This window comes from Pteropus vampyrus, unplaced genomic scaffold, assembly GCF_000151845.1.
Source record: "Pteropus vampyrus isolate Shadow unplaced genomic scaffold, Pvam_2.0 Scaffold206, whole genome shotgun sequence".
NCBI classification, from domain to species: domain Eukaryota; kingdom Metazoa; phylum Chordata; class Mammalia; order Chiroptera; family Pteropodidae; genus Pteropus; species Pteropus vampyrus.
The window spans coordinates 2,244,465-2,271,828 of NW_011888987.1; the positions used below are offsets into that span (position 1 = coordinate 2,244,465).

Below are 27,364 nucleotides of genomic sequence, written 5' to 3' on the forward strand. Positions count from 1 at the left end.
CAGATAATACAAATAATACAAATTTATTCTTATAAATGATGATTAAAAAACAAGACTAACAAAGATATAGATAGCAACAAAAAACCTGGTTGCAGTGTCAGACTTTGAAACCAGAAAAATTCAAGTTGAATCTTGGGTCTCTCATTTGCCTTGTCTCTTTGGTTAAGCTATTTAATTTCCCTAGAATATTTCCTCTAACAGTAAAATAAAGATAAGAACATCCATTTCACTCGGTTATTCTGAGAATTAATTGTGATAATGCATGTAAATACATAACACACAGTAACCACTCAAATTATCTTCCTTCACTCCTTCTCTCTTTACCCAGACGAACTTTTTCAAGAGACTTAATTATACATAACAAATTCCCCCCAGTTTATATGATTGTAAAGCTAAGAGAGGCTATCTTACCTGTAGTCTCTATTCAGACTTAAACACTAAAAACATTAAAAAGTTTGGGGGTTTCTTAATCTATACTGAATCCTAGGGGTTTATATCATGAAGCAAAAAATAAAACAAAGTAATACACAATATCTACTTGTTAATAGTGTTCTATGAGTGCATTTATTCAAAAGGAATATTCTAGTACAAGTATATAACAAGCTAAAAATTTTGATTTTGTTTGTTGTGCTGTAGACAAACTGTCTGAGAAAATATGTCAAAACCCAACCCAGCCCAGCCTCACTGTAACTTAAGACCAATAAGGGCTGTCTTGCAGCAAGCTCTACTAGTACCTATTATTTGGTTTCTAACTCTTGCTCAGAAGATTCCTTGTGTCTTAGGCTCCATTCCCATTTTTGGTTTTGTCCATACTAGTAATCTAGTTATTATTATTACCATCATTATCATCATCATCTAGGTATTATCTTCCTCCAACTCTTGTTCTAGGTTCTAACCATGGTTTCAACTTGTTATCTAACTTCTTAAAGAATAAACTCTCTTCTAGTCCAACCATTCATCCAACCAAAGTTGGCTAACTTCTGGCAGTAGAAGAGGAGGGAAGTAAATGCACACTTAGAGTTTAGTGTGGCAAGTGTAACAGTAGAATACACAGAAGAAAAAGGACAGATATTATTGGTAGGGCATAATAAGAAAAGGTTTTCAAGAAGAGGTAATATTTAAGTTGAGTTTTAATGAATGAGCAAGAATTTAGAACGTTGAAAGGCTTCTCTAGGTAGAAGTGAGGCATGGGTGAAAGCAATGGCAAATTGTTCCTTACGACTGGGGTATGGGATACATAGAACACAGGTAAGGAGGAGCCAGACCGTGAGAAGGCCATGATTACTAAATTTAGAAGTTAAAAATTTCTTCTATCACCACTGCTTGAGTAGTAGGTAGAAAAATATAAAGATCTTGAAGGATTTAAGAAAAGTGATATGGCGAGATTTGAATTTGAGGAATATCCATGGCAACAATGCTAATTAGGAGGTTGTTGTGAACATTTTAGATTACTTGAATGGGATAGAGAGGAAAAGAGTTGTTGAGAGATGTTAAGAAATTAGAACACACAAGATGTGATTGATTACATATAGAAAATGAAAGAAAAGGAGTAATATAGATGACTCAATGATATCTGAGCAGATGGGGTGATTTCATTTATTAAGGTAAAGTAAACAGAAAGATTAATTTTGAGTGCAAAGGTAATCAGATCAAAGTTTAACATGCTGAATTTAAGTGTCTTGTGATATCACTAAGTACAAATGTCCACTAGGCTAATATATATGTGGTTCTTGAACCAGATAATGATAGACTCAGATTCAGATTTAGAAGTTGTTAGCATATCAATGATAGTTGTAATAATAGTCTAGATGAAGTTACTCATGAATCTGTATGAAGTGTGTAGAACGAGAGCAGAGAGTTGGACACAGAATTCTGAGGAGTTAGTTTCCTACACAAATATTTATTGAATATCCATAATGTGAAAGTCACTGTGCTATGTGTTGAGAAAATAATGGTGAATTAGTAAAATCAACCTTCCTTCTTGCTCTCTCCCCCTCCTCTTCCTCTCTTTTTTCCCCCTCTCTCCATTACTTCCATCAAAAATGTTTATTAGTCACCTACTATATGCCAGACACATACTAGGTGCTAAGGATACTATAGGAACAAGGCATAAAATTTCCCTATGTTTGCAAAATTTATATTTTAATGAAGAAATAAATTAGATCGGTAAACTGATGAAATGAATAAAATAATTATAAAACAATATGTTCTAGAAAAAGTAAAGAAAGTTTAAAAAGGAATAATAAGGAAGATCATCTTAGTATGGGTAGGAAAGATCTCTTTGAGATATAGCATTTAAGCTAGACCTGATGAATAAGAAGGAGCCACATACTGACAAGATCAAAGAGGTTTCAAACTAAGGAAGAAAAAGCTCACATACACTTAAACTTTACCTCCATGGAGTCTTAATTTTTTATGAGAGAAGATTTGGGACATGTTTGTCTGTTGTGTAAATAAATTAGTAGTAATGGAAGTATGCGAGAACATGAGAAAAAGGCAGAGCAAAGTCCTTTCATAGGTAGAAGGAGATGACATGACACCCAAAGCAACAAGTGGTCCAGCAACAAAATGAAAAGACAACCTATGGAATGGGAGAGAATATTTGCAAATCACATTTGTAATAAAGGGTTAAAATCATAAATATACAAGGAACTCATACAACTCAATAGCAAAACAAACAAACAAACAAATAATCCAATTAAAAAAGGGCAAAGGTCTGAATAAACATTTTCCCAAAGAAGATATACAAATGGCCAACAGGTACATGAAAAGTTTCTCACTCATCATCAGGGAAATACAAATCAAAACCACAGCGAGATGTCTCCTCACACCTGTAAAGATATCCATTTTTAAAAAGACAGATAACAAATGCTAGTGTGGATATAAAGAAAAAGTAACGCTGAATACTGTTGGTGGGACTGTAAACTGGTGCAACCACTATGGAAAACAGTACGGAGGTTCCTCAAGAAATTCAAAATGAAGCTACCATATGACCCAGCAAGGCCACTTCCCTGGTTTGTATCCAAAGAAAATGTAATCGATATTGCAAAGAGTTATCTGTATCCCATGTTCATTACTGCATTATTGACAAGAGCCAAGATATAAAAACAACCTAAGTGCCTGCCAACAGACAAATGGAGAAAGAAAGTGTGTTGTATATAGAAACAGTGGAATACTATTCTGCCATAAAAAAGAAGAAAATCAAATCATTTGAAACAGCATGGATGAACTTGGAGGGCATTGTGCCACATAAAATAAGGCAGACAATGACAAATACTTAATGTTATCACTTACATATGTTATCACTTACATGTGTAATCTGAAAAAATGAAAACGTGAAAGTCATAGAAAGTAGAAAAGTAGTTGCTAGAGGCTAGGGAGTGGGGTGAGAAAAATAGAAAGAGGTATGTTAAAGGGTACAAACTTTCGATTATAAGATAAATAAGATCTGAGGATCTAATGTATATACAACATGCTGACTATAGTTGATAACCCTGTATTGTGTAATTGAAATTTGCTAAAGGAGTAGAACTGAATTGTTCTCACACACACAAAGGGTAAAGATGTGAGGTGATGGATATGTTAATTTACTTGATGGGGGTAATTCCTTCGAAAGCCTTTCACAAGGCATACATATATCAAATCGTCTTTTTTGTACACTTTAACTTACAATTCTCTTTGTCAATTTTACTTTAATAAAGATGGAGGTGGGGAGCAACAGCAAGGTAGACTATTCCTACATATATTACTTTAGCTTGTTGTTGATAATGATCTTTTCTTCCATTATGTCTTCTGATTGAATGCTGTGTGTGTATGTAAAAACCTCTTGTCTTCCTTAAACCTTACATTAAGATAAATTCCAAAAGATCAAAGATTTAATTGTAAAAAATAAAGCCATAAAAATTGTAAACAAAATACATGAAATTATTGTTTTATAATCTTGGAGGAGTAAAGGTCTACTAACAATGGCACAAAACTCAGAACCCATAAAAGAAAATATCAATAAATTCAACTGCATTTTAAAAAATTTGCATATTTAAAACTGAAGTCAAAGTTAAAGGTAAATGATAAACTCAGAATTATAACTACACTCAAAATTTCCCTAATATGTGAAAAGCTCCTTTAGAACAAGAAAAAAGAACTGTAGAGAAATGGGCAAAGTACTAACAGTTTGCAGGAAATGCCTCTTTTACATATGAAAATCTATTCAACCTAATTCATAATAAAAAGAAAGCAAATTAAAGGTATTCTGAGAAGTCTATCATTTGGGAAATATAAGACCGTTAAATAACATTGTGTTGGTGAAGTTGTATAAAGCAGACATTAGTTTACGGAAATAAAAAATGGCAACAGATTTATAGATAGCATTTTGGTAATATCCACCGAAATTACAAACAAACATATTCTTTGACCAAGAAATTCTAGTTCTAAAAACTTATCCTCAGTTATATTTGTGCATATATGAAATGACATATGTTCAGAACTGTTTACTGATGCATTTTTGTTAGCAATAATAAATTAGAAACATCCTAGGTGACAATCCATAGGAGTCTGGTTAAATGATAACCATTAACAAAATACTATCTAGTCATAAAAGTGAGGGAAGAGGCTCTTTATGAGCTGCTAATGCAAACGATTTCCAAAATATATTTCTTAGTGCAAAAATCAAGCTACAAAACTGTGTTCGGAATGCTACCATTTGTGTAAAATATATACATTATTTGAATATGAACAAAATATCTTTAGGAAGACACCAAAGAAATTGATAATATTGGTTGTGTCTGGGGAAGGGAACTGTCTATGCGACGGGGTGGACAAATAACTTTTTGCTTTTTATACCTTTTGAATCTTAAACTATGTAAATATATTATTAATTCAAAAAATTTTATTGGCACATTAAGATTATAACTAATTCAGTTTTTTAAAAGAGACACTTTCCAAGATTACTGCTTCAAGGAGTCAATCAAATTCGCAATACATAATGGTAAATACTTCTCATCAGTTTTAAATTACTATTTAAAAAATCCTCTAAGCAAAATCACTGACATAATAATATAAAGTAACTTAGCTGTGACCCTAACGCCATGGTAATATCTAAAATATTTTGTTAGGCAGTGAGGTTTTCCAGTAGAATATATAGAAAAATGTTGCAAAATAGTATTACTAAAGTGCTAATTCTGATTTGAAATAAACATGTGAGAGGAAAATTATATAAAATGTATCAGATGTCCTCAGAAACACAGTGGAAATATAATTCATATCCATAAGGTACTTTTTATCTGTGGATATCAAAGGCTTGACAAATGCTATTATTTTATGCAATTGACAAAACCTGGACAATCACTATTTTTGTAGTAGACAATCACTATTTTTGGTTATAAGAATACAAAAAAATGCCCAAGTGGGTATCAAGCCCTGCATTCTGTCACTTAACAGTACCACTCCTTTAGATTCAGGCTTCCTGAAATTCCATCACATTTCTCTCAAAGACTAGCACTATAGCTTCAACATTCTTAACCTTCTCTTGAACACTGTTTCTGAATCTACTGATAAGAGACTTATCCAAACATTTACTGAATGAACCTCATTTATTCACTCATTCACTCTCTGAGGGAAGACAATTTTTTTTTTTTTTGGCCAAAATGTACTTCATGAAGATTCTAAGCCTACAGATTTGTCTATCCAAAACTTTTGGATCCTAGACATGCATCTACAGCAGGTGATGTGGAAAGATTAAACATTACAAAAGTCAGAACTGATGAAGAGTTAAGAATACTAGCTATTCTTCTCATTAGGGAAGTGAGTGCTCCATATCCCTTTCTTTCCCTCTAGCCTCTTAGTTCCTAAGAGATCAATGCCTCTCTCCATTTTCTCCATGGGACACTAAGAGGAAAGAAACATGTTGGTATGAACTATATCCAGTCTCATTTCTAGGCATTTTAAACTCTTTGCTATCTTGTTTTTTCAAATAATTAAATTTTACGGAGTCACTAAAAAGTTTTGAGAAGTTTTCCATAATGAATCTAAATTGCTTCTCATTCTTATTCTGTTTCTCAAGCCCCTTCCTTTTGGCTCCCCATCCCCTCACCTACCTTACTCTTCCCCACTTCCTCCCTCTCCTACTTTCTTACACCTTTACTTAGGAATGCATCATTTATCTGTACACCCTTACTTAGGAATGCATCATTTATCTGTACACCTTTACTTAGGAATGCATCATTCTTTGTTCACATTGAAACAATATGGTAGCTATTCTTATTATTGTGTCAGACAAAAATCTCTAAAGATGTAACTGTTGTGGTTTGATTACTATCAAAGTACTGTCAGTAAAGATATTTTCCTTTGGAAAGAACAGAAAAGGATTAACTAAATATCAGGTTGTGGTTGGATGGGGTGAATATACAAAGATAAAACTTCCCAGAGGGCTATTTTAAGCAGTGAAAAAATATTGAAAATGGATCTAGGTCTTGTGAACTTAGCTATAAGTGCACACTGCTTTGGGTACTTCTTAAGCTTCATAAAGAGGGCTAGACCACCATGCTTAATGCTGTTTACTTAGGACTTATTGTGAAATTTGGCACAAAATAGATACAAGCAAAATATATTTTGAAGAATAAATAAATAAATAAATAAATATTACTTCATGTTTCAGCTATATGTTTCCTCTAAGTAGAGACAGGATGCAGTGATTACAATGTAGAAAAATCCTTTACAGTTATTTCTAAAGGCATTGAAAATGTAATATAATGCTCTCTCTATTGTCTTTTCAACATAATAGTCCCTTAAATACTAAGCTGAAAATGAATACAGTTGGAATTTGATTAAAATTTTTTAAATCATTCATCTGAGTAGCTCAGTAAAAATTCCTGTTTCTAAATCAGGAACAAAATTCATTTAATATGCAAATAGGGTTTACATATGTGTTTATTTTGGCATATTCATAAAGAAGCATCATAGAACAAAATAATTTCATTAGCTTTTCGATTACTCCTGAAAAATTCACTATAGATGTCTAAAGATAGCAGGTAATAAATTTCTTCTGCTTTAACCACAGAATTTTACTAATTTTATCTCAAATTATTTCTCTTCACAGAAACTTCAGCATTGGAAAAGGAATAATAGTATAAAAAGAAACAAAAAAAGCTGTTATTGGACATCTTTCATTTTCAGTAAATCAGTTCACATTAGAAAACCTCTGATTTTTATAGTTATTACTCTGTTCTGTGTGTTGCAATATGTAAAAATACTTACTATGCCATATTAAAATTCTTCTGTTTAAATGTCTGTCTCTCCCCTTACACAGTAAGATCCTTAAGAACAGAAAATATACACAGCTTCTAGCATGTTGCTGGTATACAGCAGGTCTTGATAAATGTTTACTAACTAAATTATACCAGAGATAAATGTAGAAATGTTTTCAAATTAACTTTTCTTTAAAAATTGTTTCTTTTAATATCACATATGTAATATATGCTTACTGTTGAAATTTAAATATTAAAATATAAAAGAAAAATCACCTATGATTCCATTACCTTCACTACCATCAAGGGTTAGTGCATCTTCATATTTTTAATACCCATTTTTAATATAAAACATATTTTATTTTATAATATGCATTCATTAATGTTCATTGGAAATATATAAAGATAGAATTAAAAAATCACAGTTTTACTATTCAAAGTTCACTCCTTTTGTAGATTTAGATAGTCTTTACTTTGTGTGGTCTGGATATGCAAGAATTTCAGTTGAAATGAGTTAGCTAAATAACATAAGTCTCCCTACAATACAGTTCAGATTTAGTTACCACAGTATATTAATTATGAAAAACTACATAAAGTATAAATTTTGATGCTAGAATTTCAGTCCATAAATCACTACATATGTAACAGATGCACAGGATGATCCTCAGCAAGGATCCAGTTGATCCATACTCACAGAAGCTGTGAAGATAATAAATGTGTATTGCTTTAATTTGCTAAGTTTTGAAAACTTGTTAGGCAGTTCTATAAAAGTAATATATTAGGCATAAAAATTTTGATTCACAAACTTTTTTCTTCAGTACTCTATGGATAAGGCCTCAGCGTCTTCAGGCATTTAGTATTACAGAGGAATACAATTTGAAGTCAGTTCATTCTACCTATCTGATTTGTAGGAAACCCTTTCCCCCATCTGAATAATTATAAAATTATTTCTTTTGTGCTTATATTACAAGAAATTAGCCAACATCAAGGTATAAATCTCTCTCTCTATCCTTATTTTTGATTCGTTTGTTTTTAAGAATAATTTCTTGGATTTTATGTTAGATTACTGTTTCTATTTCAAAAGTTCTGATCTCCCATTCAAGAAATGGTTCTGTTCAGGAATTCCCTTTATTTTTAGGTTCAGACTGCCCTATCTATTATTGTCTCACATTTTAAAATCTTTGTACACTTCTTTTATTCTCTGGAGAATAAACATTCTTCCCCATATTAGGAATTTGATTTACAGTGTCAGTATTACTTTTAATTACTATATCTCCAAAACAAAATTTAATTCTGACATTGCATTTTAATTTCTCTGCAATCTTTATTCTACCTTATTTTTATCTCACTCTCTTCAAACTTATATCATTTCCTTCTTATCTCAATCTGTTCTGCTCCTATAGCTCTCTCTGTTTTATAAAATTTATGTTTTCTTGAATCCTACTGAAAATGGACTTTTCAATAGGATTTTTACAAACATTTTTACATTTCTTTTCTTTTGAATAATGCAGTAGAGTATTCTTTGAATGCATTCTTCCCCTCAGTAGAAAAAAAGTTTTTCTCTTATTCTACATCTTCCCATCTTCTTCTTCTTAAGTAATGACATATCCAGCCTTGAACTTGCCAACAGACAGCTTTGCCAGTACCTGGCACTTGGCACTTGGATTACAGGTGGATTTACAATGAGTCTCTATCCACATGGATAAGATTGAATCTTTTCAGTTCTGCAACCATAGCTTTACAAAATAGAAAGACACTAACCCAGTTTTCATCAGGTTTTCATGGAGTGGGGTTCTGCCAGATCAGGATAGAACCCTTACTCCCCTCCTCTCTGACATCTTCATATAACAATGGAGATATTAAATAAAAAATTTTGGAAATAAACAATTCATAAGTTTTCAATTTTGCTCTGTTCTGAGTAGTACAATGGAATCTTGCTCTGTCCTGTAGTACACTTGTGTTCGACTAATCTTTATTTTACTTAATAAATACCCCAAAGGAGAAGAGTAGAAATGGTGGCAAATTGTATATGCCAAAGAGAAGAGAGAAGCTGTAAAGTCGTAAAGTGCTTCCTTTAAGTGAAAAGGTAAAAGTTCTAGAATTAATAAGGAAAGAAAAAATGTATGCTGAGGTTGCTAAGATCTATGATAAGAATGAATTTTCTATCCATGAAATTGTGAAGTAAACAGAAATTCAATTCATCCAAGTTTTGCTGTCGCACTCAAACTGCCAAAGTTATGGCCACAGTGCATGATAGGTGCTTAAAGACGGAAAAGGTATTAAATTTGTGGATGGAAGACATGAACAGAAAACGTGTTCTGGTTGATGGCAATGTGTTGCACCGGAAAACACTGAGCTTACACGAAGACTTCAGTCAGGGATCTCCTGAAATAAGTGGCCTCATTCACATAACTTTTATTGTCAGATATTGTTATAACTGTTCTAGTTTATTATTAGTTACTGTTGTTACTCTCTTATTGTACCTAATCTATAAATTAAACTTTATCATAGGTATCTGTGTATAGAAAACATATAGTATATATAGGCTTTGGTACTGTTTGCAGTTTCAGGCATCCACGGGGTCTTGGAACATATCCTCCATGGATAAAGGAGGACTACTGTACAAAAATCTCATTAACTGTAGCATTAAATAAAATAATGCACATGAAAAGCTTAGCATAGTACTTGGCACTTCGCAAGCACTCAATATTACTTTTCTTTAATTTGATTATGAATGTAGCACAGAAAACCCAATCCCCTCTAGATACACTGTTACCAAGGCTCCTTGTTTAAGCTTACCTCCATGTCTTTATTTATGATGATGCCCCTTCTGGAATACAATGCATTATGTTACCGCAGCGCCCCCCTCTATACAACATCCTACTCATTTCCTACCAAGTTGCTGTTTCTGACTGTGTATAAAAGGGCAAATGAGGAGAGGGCAAAGGGAATAGCACTCAGATTGGGGCAAAATCCAGCCATGTACAGTTATTGAGATGTCAGTTATCTGATTATTACAGATCTCCTGGTTCAGAATAAGAGGACAGACAGAGGTTGTCTAGTAGCTCAATGGGTCTCTAATTTCACCAATTTCAAGAAATGTTTAAAGTTTTAAACATTTTAAACAGTGGAAATTTCTTGAAAATTCTAGGTCTAGTTTGACTATGGATTGCCTTTGGAAAATTTATCTCATGGCCCATAAAGCACAGGTAGCTACCTTCTTCGAGTTCAGGATCTGAAAATAAAACTATCAGGTGTACACATACAGATAACTAGACGTTGCCCAAACTCAATGCTAAATCCTGAACCAGCAGAGCTGCTTCTGTTACTGTGAATCCTCTCTCATTGAATGGCACTCTTATTTTCCCAGTCAGCTAAGCTCAATATCTCAAGGTAATTTTCACTCCTCTCTGTACGTCAACCCCATTTTCAATCAGTCAGTAATTACTGCCCAATCATTTCTACAATGCATCTCCAGGCTCCCTCTTTGTCATTCATACTCCCTCAAGTTTCAATTCCATACTTCACCATTTTTCATTTGACCTATTGTTACAGTCTTTGAAGTGGTCTCCCAGCCTCTAATGTCTTCCTTCTCCAATCAATACAACTTATTGTTGCCAGAATTTTCTTCCCAAAATACAAATCTCATCATGTCACTATCCTTGTCAAAGACTAAAAAGGCTTTCCAATCCTATAGAAGAGAGTTTTCTTTAATGAAATTCAAGGTCTATCATTCCCTAACATAACCTCCCTTTCCAGGTCCATCTCTCAGAGATCTCTTCACAGTATGCGTCACTACCAGTGGGCCACCTGCCCACTGAGCGCATTGAACACCTTTGCTTTCCACCGGTATAGCTTCTTCATCTCAGCCTGGAGTGCACTGTGTTGGCAAATATCTCAATCTACCCAAACCTCATCCTTTCAGTTGGGGACCACCTCTGGGAAATGATCCCCAGAATGCTTGGATTAACAATGAATTTTTTTCTTTTCTATGCATTCACTTCAACTCATTTTTTCTATTATATTTATCTCAATCTGCCTTTTATTATGATTGTTTATACATAAACCAGACTAGAGAAGTGATTTTGCTTCATTTACTCTGATCTTCCACAATCCAGCGAAATGTTTTTGCATATAGTAGTTCAAAAATTAATTCCCAGAAGTTATCAGGGTTAAAACCTATAATATAGTAAACACTGTTTTATCATAATCATTGTATTAAAATATGCACATAATGTGCTCATATTTTATATAAAAATGAAAATAAATGAAGACTATAATTTTTACTTTTGGAATCCTCTGGTATTTTGGGGTCACTTAATCTACTGGGAGGATATAATAGCAAGATAAAATATGTAAAAGTGAGTTTCAAGGGCACAGTTTGCCCTCTTGCATAATAATTACACTTAATTTAACTCTGTGTTCTTGACAAGTAAAACTTTTTGTTAAACCATACTGTGGGCTTCTTAATATTTGTATAGCATTTTAAAATTTACAAAGTATTTTCACATTTTTATACCTTAGAAACCATCATTATCATCTATTTTTCAAGGGCTCAGAAAGAACAAGACAGGCAACAGAATAAAACAGAGGAAAAACTGGAACTTGAATTAATTTTTTAATTGTTCCAAATCCAAGGTGTTGTTCATCACTTTTACTATGGTTTAATTTTGTTGCATCCTCAGAGTCCCTAAGAGCCCCATTTCTGAGTACTGGAATTATGGTAGTCTTTATTAAAGACCTAAATAGGCTTGGCTACTCAAGAGGGTGACCACAGAATTATTTAGACATGTGTGAGAATAGAAAGAGGCAATACGGCTAATTACCAGAGGAGGTGATTGTAAACCAGAACAGTCCTAGGCAAACTGAAATGTGCAATCTATCTACCAGCTTTAACATTTGAGAGAACCATATTTTCTCCCCTGTAAATCCAAAGTATAGAATGTAATTTATGAATTTTTCTATCTTGAAATATTTATTAGTTCTGTTGGAAAACTGTATTTTATAGCAATGATATTTTTAAAATCTAGATTTATTCAAAATATTTAGTGTAAAATAAACTGTAAAAGTATTTATATGCCAGTTTGGAGTGGAAAATTTGCCCATCCTCCCAAAATAAGCATAAATAAACATAAACAAATCAAACACCATTCTGGGAATAACAAAAATCTTAGGCATATTTATTCAGTACTTAATGTTGCAAATGGTCATATAATTAGTTGATTTCAAACAATATGTTGAAAGCATCCTTGAATTTCTGGCATTTCCAAAGATTTTGCACTCTCTCTGTATTTTTGCTGATCGATTTTTTTTAGAGGACTTTGATTTTTACTTAGTTATTTTTGACAAAGTTTTATATATGTAGAGTGCAAAACATGATGTTTAGATAAATGCATACATTGTGAAATGACCACAATATAACTAATTAACATATCTATCACCTCCCACAGTTAATATTGTGTATCTGTATGTATGTGCTTGGTATAAAAACTTAAGCCCATTTCTCTTAGCAATTTTTAAGTACACAACACATTATTATTAACTATTCGTAATCATCATAGGTCTCCAGAGCTTATTCATCCTATAACTGAAAGTTTGTACTCTTTGATCGATATTATTTTTTTCTAATTAAGAACTTTTAAAACACCACACAGTGGAATCAAGGGCTACAGACAGATTTACAACAATATTAACATAACCTTGGTTTTTAGAGTTTAATTATTTAAAAGGGTTTTGTAAGGCTTTAATGTTAAGCCTTACCTTCTTCTGGCAAAATTTAAGTCACTTATAATAATCTAAATTTCTGTAAGTAAAATCAGTCTTCTATTACACAATATATTAGCTACAGGCCAATCATTCTTTTTGTAAAAGCACTTAAATTTTTTAATATAAAATTTCAACTTTCTAGTCTATGTAGCACACTGAAACTTATCTGTTAACCCAAAATGATGAAATGTCTTCAAAGAAATTTGCTCTCTGCCTATTCAGTCATCATCTAAAATATTCTCCCAATGACAAATCAGGTAGTTCAAGTCATTAGGGTAATATTTACTGATGACAGAAATGCCATAAATAAAAGGTCAGGGATAGTTTCATTCTTAGGATGCAAGTCAGGTTTTCCTGAATTCCTTTCATCTCAGTTTAGAACAGTAATTTAACACCCAAATAATAGTGACTATTACATTTTAATATAAGTTAAGTGCTCTGAAAACATTTTTAATGCTCATCAATTAAAGGACTCCTTTTTTGGTTTTACAATAGTGAATAGAGTTTTGATATTAATGAATGTAACTTTGATGTCTGCACTTGAGCCTTGTCTTTGATGACCTCACATCATTCAACTTACTCTTTGTCATTAACTAGATCCACTAAAAAGCTGGCATCATAGTCGAAGGTAAGGTCTCATTAAAAAAAAAAGACTGCAGTGTCATCGTTTTGCAACATACACTGTCCTGGTGATTCAACTCCATGCCACAATGACACCAGGATACGAAACTTTTGTACTCAAGCTGCAAATTGGTCTATAATGTTTTGGGGTAATTTTTAGAGTTATTCACTAGTGTAGACATAACTGTGAAGTAATTTCATAATGCCTTTAACATACAATTGCAGAGTTTTCTATTTTCAGGAGTATTAATATTTACATATTTATACTTACTTGTAGACATATCTAAGATATAAAACTGTGGATGCCTTACAATTGAGAAAAGTGAGATGCCTATAAAAATGAGGAAGGATACACTGGTTAGCCTGTCCTTGGAAAGTAAACCCAAGGTAGAACTAACTATCCATCCCTTTTCCTTAAGGGAGCTTTACCACAAGAGTAGTCATGATTATGATAACAGAATCCAATGAGCATCAGCATTATAGGGGATAAATTTATTCTAGCACTGCTTTATTTATAAAATTATTAAATAAACATGAACAAAAAGTTTTTAATAAGCTAACTATTGGAAATATAGGAATATAAGAGTAGTGTCAGACCCTGAAGAAGGTAGGATTCACAGAAACATTTTCACACTGTATCTGAGTTAGAATCGTCCACTATCTATATTGGCTTGACTAGATGAGACAATTATTGAGTAAGTGCACAAGTACACATTTTCATAGAGCAAAACCTATTCTGCTTCTTCAGTAGAGTTGACTGTTGCACGCCTGCTGGTTGAAAGGACTCTACAAGTTTTATTACACTTGATTGAAGGCATTTATCCTAGCCAAATGGCCATCACTAACCCACAAAGTCCTTTTGTGCTCTGGATGGATTTAGTCTATCAAGCACATGACTTGGGAAATAGAGGGAGGCTGGATTTTGGTCCCATATATCTGATGACCTGGTGTTCTTGTGTAGGGCACAACTTACACAACTGTATCCAGTCACCTAGCTTGGACATACACTGGAATAAGTTGCCATCTTTGCTGGCATTTATGGTGATTCCTGAATGTAAGAGCCTTCTGCAAAGATTTTCAGTGTATAATGATATATCTTAATAAACTGACAAAGAAATAGAAGCTTGAAAATAGACTATAATGTATGTGACACTGTAAATAAATATTACCTCTGTTCCACAGATGAACAAATACTTGTTTTTAAAGAGATTTTAGAATACATTCCAAGACTTATATTTGTGACACTTGAATAAGTTTGCCTTCAAGGAATGCAAACTTGGAGAGTAGGTGGGCTTCTGGGCTTCGGGGAGAGCTATTTACATCTTCCAGAGAGGCATACTAATAAATAAATCATGGCACTTTTCCATGTTCAGAGTTGATAACTATAACCTTTCAGATTTATATGTAACAAACTGATTCTTTTTTAGAGGCTGTACACAAATACATCACTTTACATTTACAACAATTGAAATTACATATTTTATATCTTAAAAGTATAAGCATTGAGGGGAGCTCCCAACTGTTTTCATTAAAAACAAAGGACACAAACAGGCTTTATTTTTGAACTGTAATGATTTGGATTATTTCTGATTAACAAAAAAAATGGTCTGCTACTTCAGTGTCTATGATTACATTATAGTACAATGGAGAAAAGTCACTAACGGGTACCTCTGAGGTCAGGACTGACACTGTAGCATTTAAATTTGTTTATTAATGAGCTTAGAACTGGGCTCCTTCTTCTAGAATGTCAAGACCTATTAACGGTACAAAATCTGAAGTACTATTAAAACCCTAAACAACCAGACTATCTAAGAATATCATCTTAATGTATGGCCTCTGAAATAAGTAACCCTCTTCCAAATGCCTAGGACATGTGTGGAGGGGAGAACTTAATCAGAGGAACTGTCATAATTTCATCAATTACAGGAGGAAAACAAGATATTCAAAATGCTGAACTACAACAAATATAAGTGCACTTTTGGTCACTGCTTTTTGAAGAAGAAAATATCGTGCATAACAGCTCGAGAATGTATTTAACATACATTATATTTGCATGAATTATGTTTATTCATATGGTTAGATACATAATGGCTTGCTTGATAAATGGCTGATTAGTTTTATAATCAGCCCAAGAGGGACACGCTTCAAAAAACTCTCCTGGGGGCATCTGACTTTTCAGATATTTTCTATTTTGCCTTTAAACAGTGAGACATTGACAGATTTGGGGACCCAAGCTTATCCCCATCTTTCAGTCTGGGCATTGCTTTCTCAGGCTGCGATGTCCAGAGAAATTGAACAGTCAGTCACCACAAACCTCAGAGTTCCAAGAAGCACAACCAAGTTGCCAATGCAACACCACTCCAAGGAAAGAGGGATTTTCACAAATAGAAAATATTTCAAGGGAATCGTGATTTCTTTCTTTAATAATATGAGGAAAATGTAATATTTCTGATGAGCAATAATTACTGCAGATACCAGCCTTTGATGATGAAACTATTTCTTCCACCTGAGACTGCATGACAGATGTTCAGATGTGGAACATGCCTTTAATATTAAGGGAAAAAAGTTTAAATATTTCCCTATTGTTAGATAACCTTATTCTGGTGGAACTATTTTATTTTTTTCACTTCATGTCTTGCCTCAGTAATATTCCCAATTCTTATTACTAATCCCTTCTTCAAATTGACTTCAATTGTCCCATATTCTGGATGTGCAATCCTCTTATACCTTTCCAAATCAATTTGCACTCTTCAGTATCACTGATTACACTGTATCATAATGATCAGGCAATCTGTCAATCTTTATATCTTCTTTTTTGGCTCCCCATACTGTAATCTCTTGAAGATTAGCCCTGAGGATTATTTATTTTCCTGTAAGGCTGAACAATATATTTGCTCCTTATTTGATATTCAACTAATGATAAATAAAATAAAGTCCTTACAAAGCAATTTACATTCTATTACATACCATCATAAATATCTTTACCCTTTTATTAAACTTGATTTTGGTTATCTATTTGCCTCTGTTCTTGCCATTATCATAAACTCCTTTCAGAAAGGAAATAACTCAGATTGTGAAAAAAAGAATCTTCACTACTTTTAGGTAGAAAATTCTGAGATCAGTATTATTTCACTGGAGACACAGATCTGTGTTCAGGTAAGAGTTCAATGTTATTCTCTTTCTGATAATATAATTAAAAGGGTTGCTGGGGTCAAGAAAATAGAAAAACTAATATAGATACATAGCGGTCAATTGCAACATGGGAAGTTAATACTGGAAAGCCTGTAGCAAGAGAGTATTATAATTAAGATAGAGAAATTAAAATAGCATATCAGTTACTAGGCAGGAATGACCAATTAGGGCAAGTATTATGTAACCAATTTTATGAATTATAAGAGTGCCTATTCATTATTATGGCTGTTTCCTCATAATATAAGTTCTTCATGTTATAAATAATTTGTACTTGTTCCTTGCAAAGATGAACACAGCTTTAAAGATCGAAGTACTGAATTTGAAATCGTGATATTTAATAATGTGTTCATATAGCTTATGATTTCTGCCACTGCTTAATTTTGACTTTTTCTTTTCTGCAAGAAGTTTATAACCCTGAAAAATATCTTTATCTAGTGAATATAAAAAATATATCCAGGTAAACACAATGAAGATTTCATTTTACCTACTGGCATTTAAAAAGTAAGTAAATTTCAATTCAGTCTTTGGAATTATAACACAAGTCATGCCTAAATAAGAGGTCTCAACAATATAGTTTATTTCAACATACACATGTTCTTATGAATATAGACTTTGCTTCAATCCTGCCACCTTTAAGAAGCCTTCAATAAAAATTTGGAAACAAAAATTTTGCTCCCCTAATGCTTGTGTTTTAATTAACCCCATTATTATAATTGACTATCACTGGTTATTTTCTGCTTTTGCAAACTTCTTGCTTATAGTTTATCTTACTCATTTGCTTTATGTATAGGTTATGTCAATAATGGAATAGTTTCAAAGTGAGAATATTCAACCCAGTCAGTATCTCCCCTGCTCAACAATACATTCAATCTGCCATTCATTTGCTAAGCATGATTGAAACAAAGCACTGATCAGGCATCTGTGAAAAAATGTATAAAAGTACTAATTGTGAGTGACAGCCAATTAAGTTGGGGTGAGAGGTGAGGGTGGGGTGGGTAGCCTAATGTAAATGATTTGCCTAAACTGATTCCCACAGGACACTTGGCAAATTTAAAAGGGGATTGAATTTTTTTTTCTTAAAAGAGTTTACATTTTGTATATTTCATTATATAGAGGAATTATGTAGAAATGATTTAAATATCAATTAAACTGATTATTGGAGAATGCATGTTAATATACAGTTTAAATAGGCCATATTTTGATACATAACAATAAATCAACTGTTATTATTTGTTTTCTGAAATGTGTATATATTTATATCTTCAGTTTTCTGAAAGATACTCATTTTATAAGATAGGTGCTTGTAATTTCACCCTATAGCAATGTTTCCAAAATAGACGTGGAAATTTTTTTAGATATATTTAAGTAAAGACCTTCATAATATTTAAAGATCTTATCTATCAATGTTTAATGGGTCAATCAACTCATAAATATTTATTTAGTATCTATACTTTTTTTAGCATCATATAAATAATGAAGGATACTACTTGCATTGCAAGCTGCTTCACTACAATCTAATACATTTTATTGTTAGTTAAATTCTCTATAAAAATTTTCATAATTTTATATATACATACATATATATATATATTTCATAGTATATAACAGTATTTCCAAAAAATGAATTACAGGAAAAAAGATACTCTGCACAAAAGAGGATCTGTGACCAAGTAAAATTTGGAAATTCTTTTATATGTAAAGATTCAAAATTCATATTACCAAGGGACTGACAACCAGAGAACACACAGTCTATAAACATGAAAACTATTTAACTTCTTCAATAGTCAATAAAATGTATATTAAAACAATAATAAGAAATTTTTGATTGATTATATTAGGGAAGATAGAAAAAAAGATAATCTTGAGTGTTGACAAAGAAATAGGGAAACAGGCATGCCCAAATATAGAATGGGCAGCGTGGCTGGTTGTTCTGTACATTGGTACCAACTTTCTGGCTGGGAGTACATATCAGAAATAATGTTTACATTTTGATCCAGCAATTCCTTGATGACTGAACTCTAAAAAAAAAAAATTAAGGATGTGAAAACACACATACACACATAAACTAAGTTTGGAAATTTTTTTCTGGGCTATCAATTTTTTTTTTTTTTTTACACCTACAGCACCCAGTCTTCCTAGGTGGTCTCCCATTCACATACTAACTAGGCCCAACTGTGCTTAGCTTCCGAGATCAGACAGGATCATGTGTGTTCAGGGTGGCAAGGCCGTAGACTCTGGGCTATCTTAAAACTGTGTGGTATGATGAGATAATTTTTTTTTCCTTATCTGTATTTTCTACTTTTCAAAACTGCTGTTTAAAAAAGATACATAAAAATTTCTTGACAAATTGTTTAAAATCATTTAACCTAATACTGAATAAAATAAGCCTCTATTTTTAAATAATGAATACAACCAAAGTAAAAACTATTCAACTTTGATCTTTAACAGTCAATCTCCTGAACCTTATAGAATTTATTAATATGGAATCTAAGGAACTGGACAAACACAGGTATTTATAACTGAGTGACCAAAACTAAAAACAATAAAAACAAAGAATAGCTCAGATGACCCTCAAATGTTTTATCATTCAGTCTAAAAAGCTGACTTTGGTGCCTCGATTTGTTGCAAGGAAAGATGAGAGCTAACTCATTATGTGAAGAAATCTCTTGAGGTGAATGGACATTCACAGAAATATCAAGCTGATGTCAAAAGATGCCAATTTTTAACATAATATAATACTGCAACACTTTCATCCTCTTAGATATGTTACTTGTACTTTTATAATTATACTATCCATTGTTCTAAAACAATATATCCTTAAATGTAGAATCCTTAATAGTCCAAAGGGACAGGTTTAAAGTAGTTACAGACTATTACCATTACTTGAAAGTAAATCTAGAGAAGAAAGGCTAATCAAGAAGGAGGGCAATATTTACAGATTTGGATTAAAATAGATCAGTAAAGAAAATAGAACCTGATAGATTCAATAGAAATGAGGAGTGATGCTATCTCATGAGAGGCAAAGATGAGAATGTAAATTAAGAATAACCATTTGTATCTCCCTAAAAAAAAAAAAAAAGAAAAAGTAAAAAACGTCTTCTAAATAAAAGGCATTATGTTTTTATGTTTATGGGAACTCTTGTTTCTTATGGTATGTATTTCATTCAAAATCAAATTGAAGCATACAACAGATTATTATACTGCTCTAGATAAGCACATAGCGAAGCATGAACTCAAAATAATAAAGTAAAATGATTACTGATAAAAATAATACATACAACAATTATTTTTAGAATTACATAAAGAATAAAGGCATTATCTCTAAATATTTCACTAAGTATGCCACATAAAAGTAGAGATGCTAGTTCATGTAACCATAACACATTTGGAAAGTATTTTTTAAATGTAGAAAAATATTTTAGCATCTGTATTATTATCTGATTCAAATCTCACAGTAACTTATTTAATACTTAATAGAGCCTCAGTTATTTTTATCTTTTCTCTATGTGGTCCCATATGGTAGCCACTAAACACATGTGGCTATTTAAATTTATTTTTAAATAAATTAAAATTAAATAAAATAACACGCAGGTCCTCGGTTACACTAGCCGTATTTCATGTGCTCAGTGCAGCTAGTGGTTCCTCTGTTGAGTAGTGAAGATATAGAACATACCCATCACTGTGAAAATTTCTATGGACAGGGCTGCAGAGACTGCTTGAGAAAACAATCATACCAATAACCAGGGTATAACCCTGTGCATAGATTCTAGAATCAAACCCCAATGTAGCGAGTCGGTTCAGGAATGGCTATTCCCATTTTATAGATTAAGATCCATGCCCAGAAAGATAAAATGCTTTTGCTGAAGTCATATATGGATCACAAGGCAGATCTATGAACTGAATATTACTAAAAACTATACCACTGCCACTAACTTAATCTTATTTAAATTGAGTGGATATAAACAATCTCCAAAAATACTTTGTATTGAAATTTAGACAAATGTTCAAAGGCTAACTGTATTGCTCAATACAGAATAACAGAAAAAGTGCAACAAATTCAGTAAATCAATCATTTGAAAACCTAATTAATCCAGCAGATAGTTTGGGTGAATATGCTATAGTTGTCAAGTTAATCAGTATCCACTGCCTGGCCTATACATGATAGACATAATGAATTTTAACTTACTCTACTTTATTTAGGAAAATACTACATATAAAGCAGTATTTAAAGGAGATCTTTACTATAAGTAAAAAGATGATTGCCAGACTGTTTTGAGCATAGAATGTATTTTGAAAAAAGGCACTGTATTAGTAATAAAACAATTTGAGAAAAATAAGTGTCTTGAGGTACAGTTTCCTTTGTAGCTTGAGATTTCTGAATCTTTGACTTCCCTAGAAAAAGCACATAATATAATTATAGTATGTTATTAAGAACAAAATAATTATGTTTTATTTAAAATAGGTTGTCTGAATTTTCAAACTAGTTTCCCTTGTCCAACTGAGTATATCCTGTATGGCCAAGAAGAAAACACACATACCTACTCTTTCTCTACTTATCCCTAGATATTAATTCATATTTCTCTTCCTTAGCCAAACGCAAACACCAGCTTTTATCATATTCTGGCAAAGAGTTGGCCAACACTTCTATGGTCAAAAAATTTCAGAGCAAGAGTGACTTCAATTGTCAGAGATCTGCATACAAGAAGCACCACAGCAGAAACAGGCTTAAGAATTCACACAGGACCCACTGGGCAGCTTGCAGGCAGCACGAGAAAAACCTGGATGTATTGGTATAACCCTGTGAGGGACTTTCTGATCCTGATCCATAGTTTGGAGAGTCAGTTTCAAGAAATAGAAGGCTTTAGGGTTTGCTGCAGGGCACAGGATAACGGCAAAGCTCTTCCCTCTAATATTTGGTCAAGATCATGAATTTAAATTTTCATGATAACCTCACTTGTAGGCAGAATTTCTTTGGGTTATATTTTGAATAGTTAGGAAGGAAAAAAGTAACTCAAATTGTTTTTGGTAGGAATCAAAACTATCTGAACTAATTAAATGAAATGAAGAATGAAAAAATGTGCTCTAAAGGAGATTTTGCAGATCTGTAAGCCATAGCTCACTCTGCTCTTGAGGTAGGGGTATGTGGCATCAGAGCCCATTAGATGGCATTCTGTAACATAGACATGTACATAGCAAGTGATCATGAATATTTATTACCCACATGTATTATAATATTATATTTAAAGAGAACTATTGACTTCTAGCGTAATATAACACTATAAGCACTCAAATCTACTTCCCTTCTTTCCTTTTGTTTTAAAAATAATAAAATTATAACTGATGAAAGGGAAAAAAAGAAAAAGTAGCAGCAGAAGACCAGGAAATCTGAGAAACCAGGTAGAAAGTGAGCAGGTGACAAGCAAAAGAGTATGAAAAAATGCAGCCCAAAGTACCAGTAGAAAATTCTTACTTCCCACAGAACACAAAGGGCAAGGATGAGGCATAGTACAATCATCCTGAGAATTCATTAAAATCCACCACATAGAATGGGCAAGCTTGTAAAACACCTTCTCCTCTCACACCCTCTCCAAGTCACAGAGCATGCCTTCTCAAAGAAATGGCTTTTACCCACAGGATAAAGTCTAAGATGTGCATTATTAGTCTAAGAAAACAAACCATCTGTCTGGAGAAAGCACCTAATATGGTGTAAGAATGTGAAAGATAAGCAGAACAGAGTCTAGAGTTAACTCCCAGCTTCAATTACAGACTGCAAGTTAAGTCAGAAATGTCAAAGTAATACTGTCTTCACTTTGGCAATACTGGCAATTTGGGGCACTCAATACTGAAAAGAAGACCCTAAAGTGAAGCCTGCGTCTCAACACATTCTCATTTAAGGGAGAAAGTTATGTTGAAAGAAATCTATACAACCATGCAGAAAATTTACCCCATCTACTAGTCCTATTAATTAGCCTCATCTTTCATTCATATATTAAACCAACAACCAAAAATAGACATTTAAAGAAAACCAACAACATAGAACAGAGTAAAAAGACTACCAAAATGTAACAAGTTGCAAGAAATGAAACAGGTAAGTCCAGGAGTAGAAGAAAGCTTTAAGAATCTTCTAATTTATATCCTCAGAAAAATTTTAGTGGATCCATAAATCTACTAAAAATAACCTCCTAGCTTTTTAAAGAGCTATCATTATAGCAGAGAATCAATGGATTAAAAAAAAATAGATATTTAAGTTTATTATTTGAGTAATAAAGATAACAACTGGAAGAGCTCAAAATAATAGCAAAACTAGCAAAAATTGGTAGTGGTGAAATATTACTAAATTTCTATTCTTTTTATAGCAAAGAGTCAACATATTCTATCTATAGTTGATAAATCAAAACATTGAAGCAGTATGTTTCTAATGATAATATGCCGTAGCAAGTTCAGAGTTAACACCAGTTATTTGGGGCAAAAATGATATCATTTGAATTCAGTTCATTTTTCACATCAACTAGCATATATTCAATATGCTTGGAAGTCTTTCTAATGACAAATCTAAAGCAGTAACCAACCACCAGAAAAGTAATCCCCTTCAGATCCCAAAGAAAAACGTCTTGGGGAAAATGTGAATTGTAAGTTACTTGAGGGCAGAGAGTATTTCATTTTCCATTTTCAAGAGATATAAAAACATAGAAACTATATAAAAGGTGTTTTCTTCTGGATCTGGGGGTGAAGAGCCACCACTTCTTTACATTTTTGGACCATTTTGTATATACTTCTTAAATGTCGTGCAGGCATTATTTAATCCTTTAAAGTATGTTTAAAAATTTAATTCAACTATGGGGCTGAGACTAGGTAGTTAAAAAACTAAATGAGCTTAAAATAAGTATTAAAAATACTTTTTAAAATGAGGATATGAACGTCAGAATTGTCAATAAGACACTAAGAATGACAAATTTTATTATCTCACATTCAAATCAGCAGCTAATTTGAACTTTGAGAGACTAATGTATAACTTACTAGTGACAGAATGGTTTCCTCTTTCTATGAAGGTTTAGGAAATACTTCCATATTTCTACCTTTGGCAATGAATTTCCTCAACTATTTTATTCATGTATTGTTAAAAATACTGACAATAGAAATCAGTATAACCTAAAATGAATTAATCACAATTTTAAGAATTACTATGTTTTTATGTGTTTACAGCTGGTTTGTTTAATTTAGTGAGAATGAAACATCTAAAAACTTAATATGAATTAAATAATGAGTACCTACTAAACTCAGCATGTAAATAATAATGGTTAATTAAGCTTTACTGATACTAGTACTAGTAGTACTTTGTTAGTAAAACTGCCTTTACTAGTACAAACTGTGATTTATAAATGGGCAGCAATAGCAAGAAACTTTGTTAACTCAAAAGAAATTGTTTATAGTAAACAATATGTTCTTAGAAATATATTTAAGCAATAAGTAGAAGAACAAGATATGAATGATGTTTAGAATCTTGACATATCTCAAATGCCTGTTCTGAGGAAAAGCTTCCTTCAAAAATCAGTTGAGATGGAAATGCATCCGATCAGATACTGATATGTATCACCGTTTCAGAATTAAGTAACAGAAATAATTTAAATTAACATATATAAGCACTTCATATATTTTTAAAAATATTAAGGAAAACCAAATAGTTAACCAGTAACACTATGACAAGTCATGATTAAATGTATTATAAATGCAAATATTGTTTAAATATATGTGCATATTTAATGCATGAATAAAAGTCATCAAGCATTCTGTAAAGAGTCATTTAATTTAACAAATGATAATAAGTATTTATAAATATAATCTTCATAGAAGAGTAAACATCACTAAAAGTATTTCCAATAATTCTCACTATAACAAATCTCTTTACTCCCTACACCCCATAAATCTTTTTACTCCTGAAATACTTGTATATCAAGACTAAGTGACATAAAACTTTTTAAACATAAATTATAAATTTTTATTTTTCAATTACAGTTTGCATACAATATTTTATTAGTTTCAAGTATAAAACATAAATATGATGACACATAAATAACTTATGAAGTGATCACTCCCATAAATTCAGTACCCATCTGACACCATACATAGTTATTACAATATTATTGACTATAGTCCTTATGCTATACTTTACAGTCCCATGACTATTTTCTAAATACCAATCCCTTCCTCTTTTTAATCCCTTCCCCTTTTTCACCCATCCCCTAAAAATCCTCCCATCTGGCAACCCTCAAAATGTTCTCTGTATCTATGAGTCTGTTTGTTTTATTTATTTTGTTCTTTAGATTCCACATGTAAGTGGAATATCTTCTTTCATCCCTTTATCTTCAGTCTGTGTGTGTGTGTGTTTCATTGTGAAGTGAGCCTGTTATAGGAAGTATATGTAAGCAACTTGTTTTCTTATCCATTCAGTCTCCCTATCTTTTATTTTAAATTTATTTAAATTAACTTCAAGTATATAGTACATTGGTTAGACATCTATATAGTTTGTAAAATGATCACCCCAATTGCTCTCTCCCTCCCCTGACCTCCACCTAATTAACATATTAATACTAACTGCATTTCTTATGCCGTGCTCCCCATCCCCATGACCATCCACTAGCTACTAATTTGTATTTCTTGAACCCTTCACTCCATTCTCCCAGCCACCCAAACCCCCTCTCCTCTGTCCGTCACCAAATTGTCCACTATATTTGTGAGTCTGTTTTTGATTAGTTTGTTCTTTTTATTCCTTAGATTCCACATATAAGTGAAATTATATAGTGTTTATCTTTCTATGTCTGACTTAAGTACTTTCTAGGTCCATCAAAATAATATCTTTTTCCATCTCCTTCCTTTTCATATGTAGGGGTCTTGTTTTCTTATCCTTTCAGCCACTCTATCTTTTGGTTGGAGCTCTTAATTCTTTTCCATTTAAGGTACTTATTGATAGGAATGTAGTTGTTACTATTCTTTGTTCTTGTTTTTGATACATGTCTTTTCTTCTTAAAGAAGTCACTCCAACATTTCCTGTAATAAATTCTTTTATGGTTTGGTGGTGATAAATTCCTTTAGTTTACTTTTGTCTGGGAAGCTTTTTATCTGTCCTTCAACTCTAAATGATAGCTTTGCTGGATAAATTAATCTTGGTTTTAGATCCTGGGTCTTCATCTTGTCAAATATTTTTTGCCAAGCCCTTCTGTCCTGCATAGTTTCTTTTGAGAAATTAGCTGCCAGTCTTATGGGTGTAACCTTATAAGTAACTATCTGTTTTTCTCTTGCTGCTTTTAATATTCTTCCTTTATATTTAATCTTTGGTATTTTAATTATGATGTGTTTTGGTGTGGATCTCTTTGGGTCTCTGTTTTTGGGAATTCTCTGAGCTTCCTGGGGTTTTATGTCCATTTCTTTCACTAGGTTAGGCAAGTTTTCCATCATTATTTCTTCAAACAGCTGTTCAACATCTTGATTTTCTTCAGTTAAACAGATCAGATGGATATTTGGATTTTTAATAGTGCCCCATATGCTCCTTAAATTATTTTTATAGTCTTGGCATCTTATCTCTTGCCATTCCGATTGCGTGTCCTTGGCCTTCCTGTCCTCTAGATAACGCATTTGATCCTTTTCTTTTTTCACTTTGTTTATTCCTTTGTTTATTAGATTTAATATACTTCTCATCTCAGATAACGTGTTCTTCATTTCAGACTGGTTCCCTTTTATAATTTCCATTTCCATTTTCATCTCTTTGTTGAGGTTCTCACTGAATTTATCTACACTTCCCAAAAGTTCATTGAGCATCTTTATAACCAGTGTTTTGAATTCTGCATCTGTTATATTACTTGACTCCATTGTATCTGGATCTCTATTCTGTTCTGTCATATGGTTTCTGCTTTTTTGTCTTCCCATTTTGGCTGCTTTCCCGTGTCTGTTTCTATGTACTAAGCAAAGCTCCTGAGTCTCTTGGTCTTATTAGTGTGAATTTGTGAAGTAGGTATCCAGTGGCATAGTCCTGAGAGGCATTCAACTGCAGGCCAATTTTAACCCAAGGCTCTACCCCTCTGGGGCTGCCTGTTAAGATTCAGCAATCAATCCACAGAAATCAAGTTCAGCTGCCTCTAGTGTAAGTCTAGAAGCTGCTCAGCAAGAAAAACCTGACTCGCTGAGGATATACCTGATGTGGCTTGGGTGGGACCATGAGTTGGGGGAGGGAGGGTTTCAGAGAATCCTCTGGGAAGAGCAACCTCTGTTATCTAGTTTGATGATGTCTCAGCTATGGTGGCGCTGTGTCTGCGCATTGGGAGTGGAGTGGGCTCAACAGGGAACAATGGATACTGCCGTCACTTCTGTACAGAGCAAGTCTCGCCTTGGCCCTCACTCCGACAATGTCTCCTTATAAGTCTCTGGTTCCCCCTGCGCGCAACCTAATCAGCACTGGTTCTCAGAGAGAGCAGGTCTGTCATCGCGAAAATCCGCTTGCGGGCACAGCTTCTTTAAGAGGCATCTGCCACTGCCACTGCCGCAGCCTCTGT

At 32.8% G+C, this 27,364-nt stretch overlaps 1 protein-coding gene and 1 pseudogene across 18 annotated transcripts in view; both read right to left on the bottom strand.

Annotated features, from left to right (window-relative positions):
- The window catches only part of FOXP2 (forkhead box P2), a 245,159-nt gene that overhangs the window by 73,009 nt on the left and 144,786 nt on the right, over positions 1–27,364 (bottom strand). The window lies entirely within an intron of this gene.
- LOC111746961 lies at positions 18,935–19,053 on the bottom strand (annotated as a pseudogene).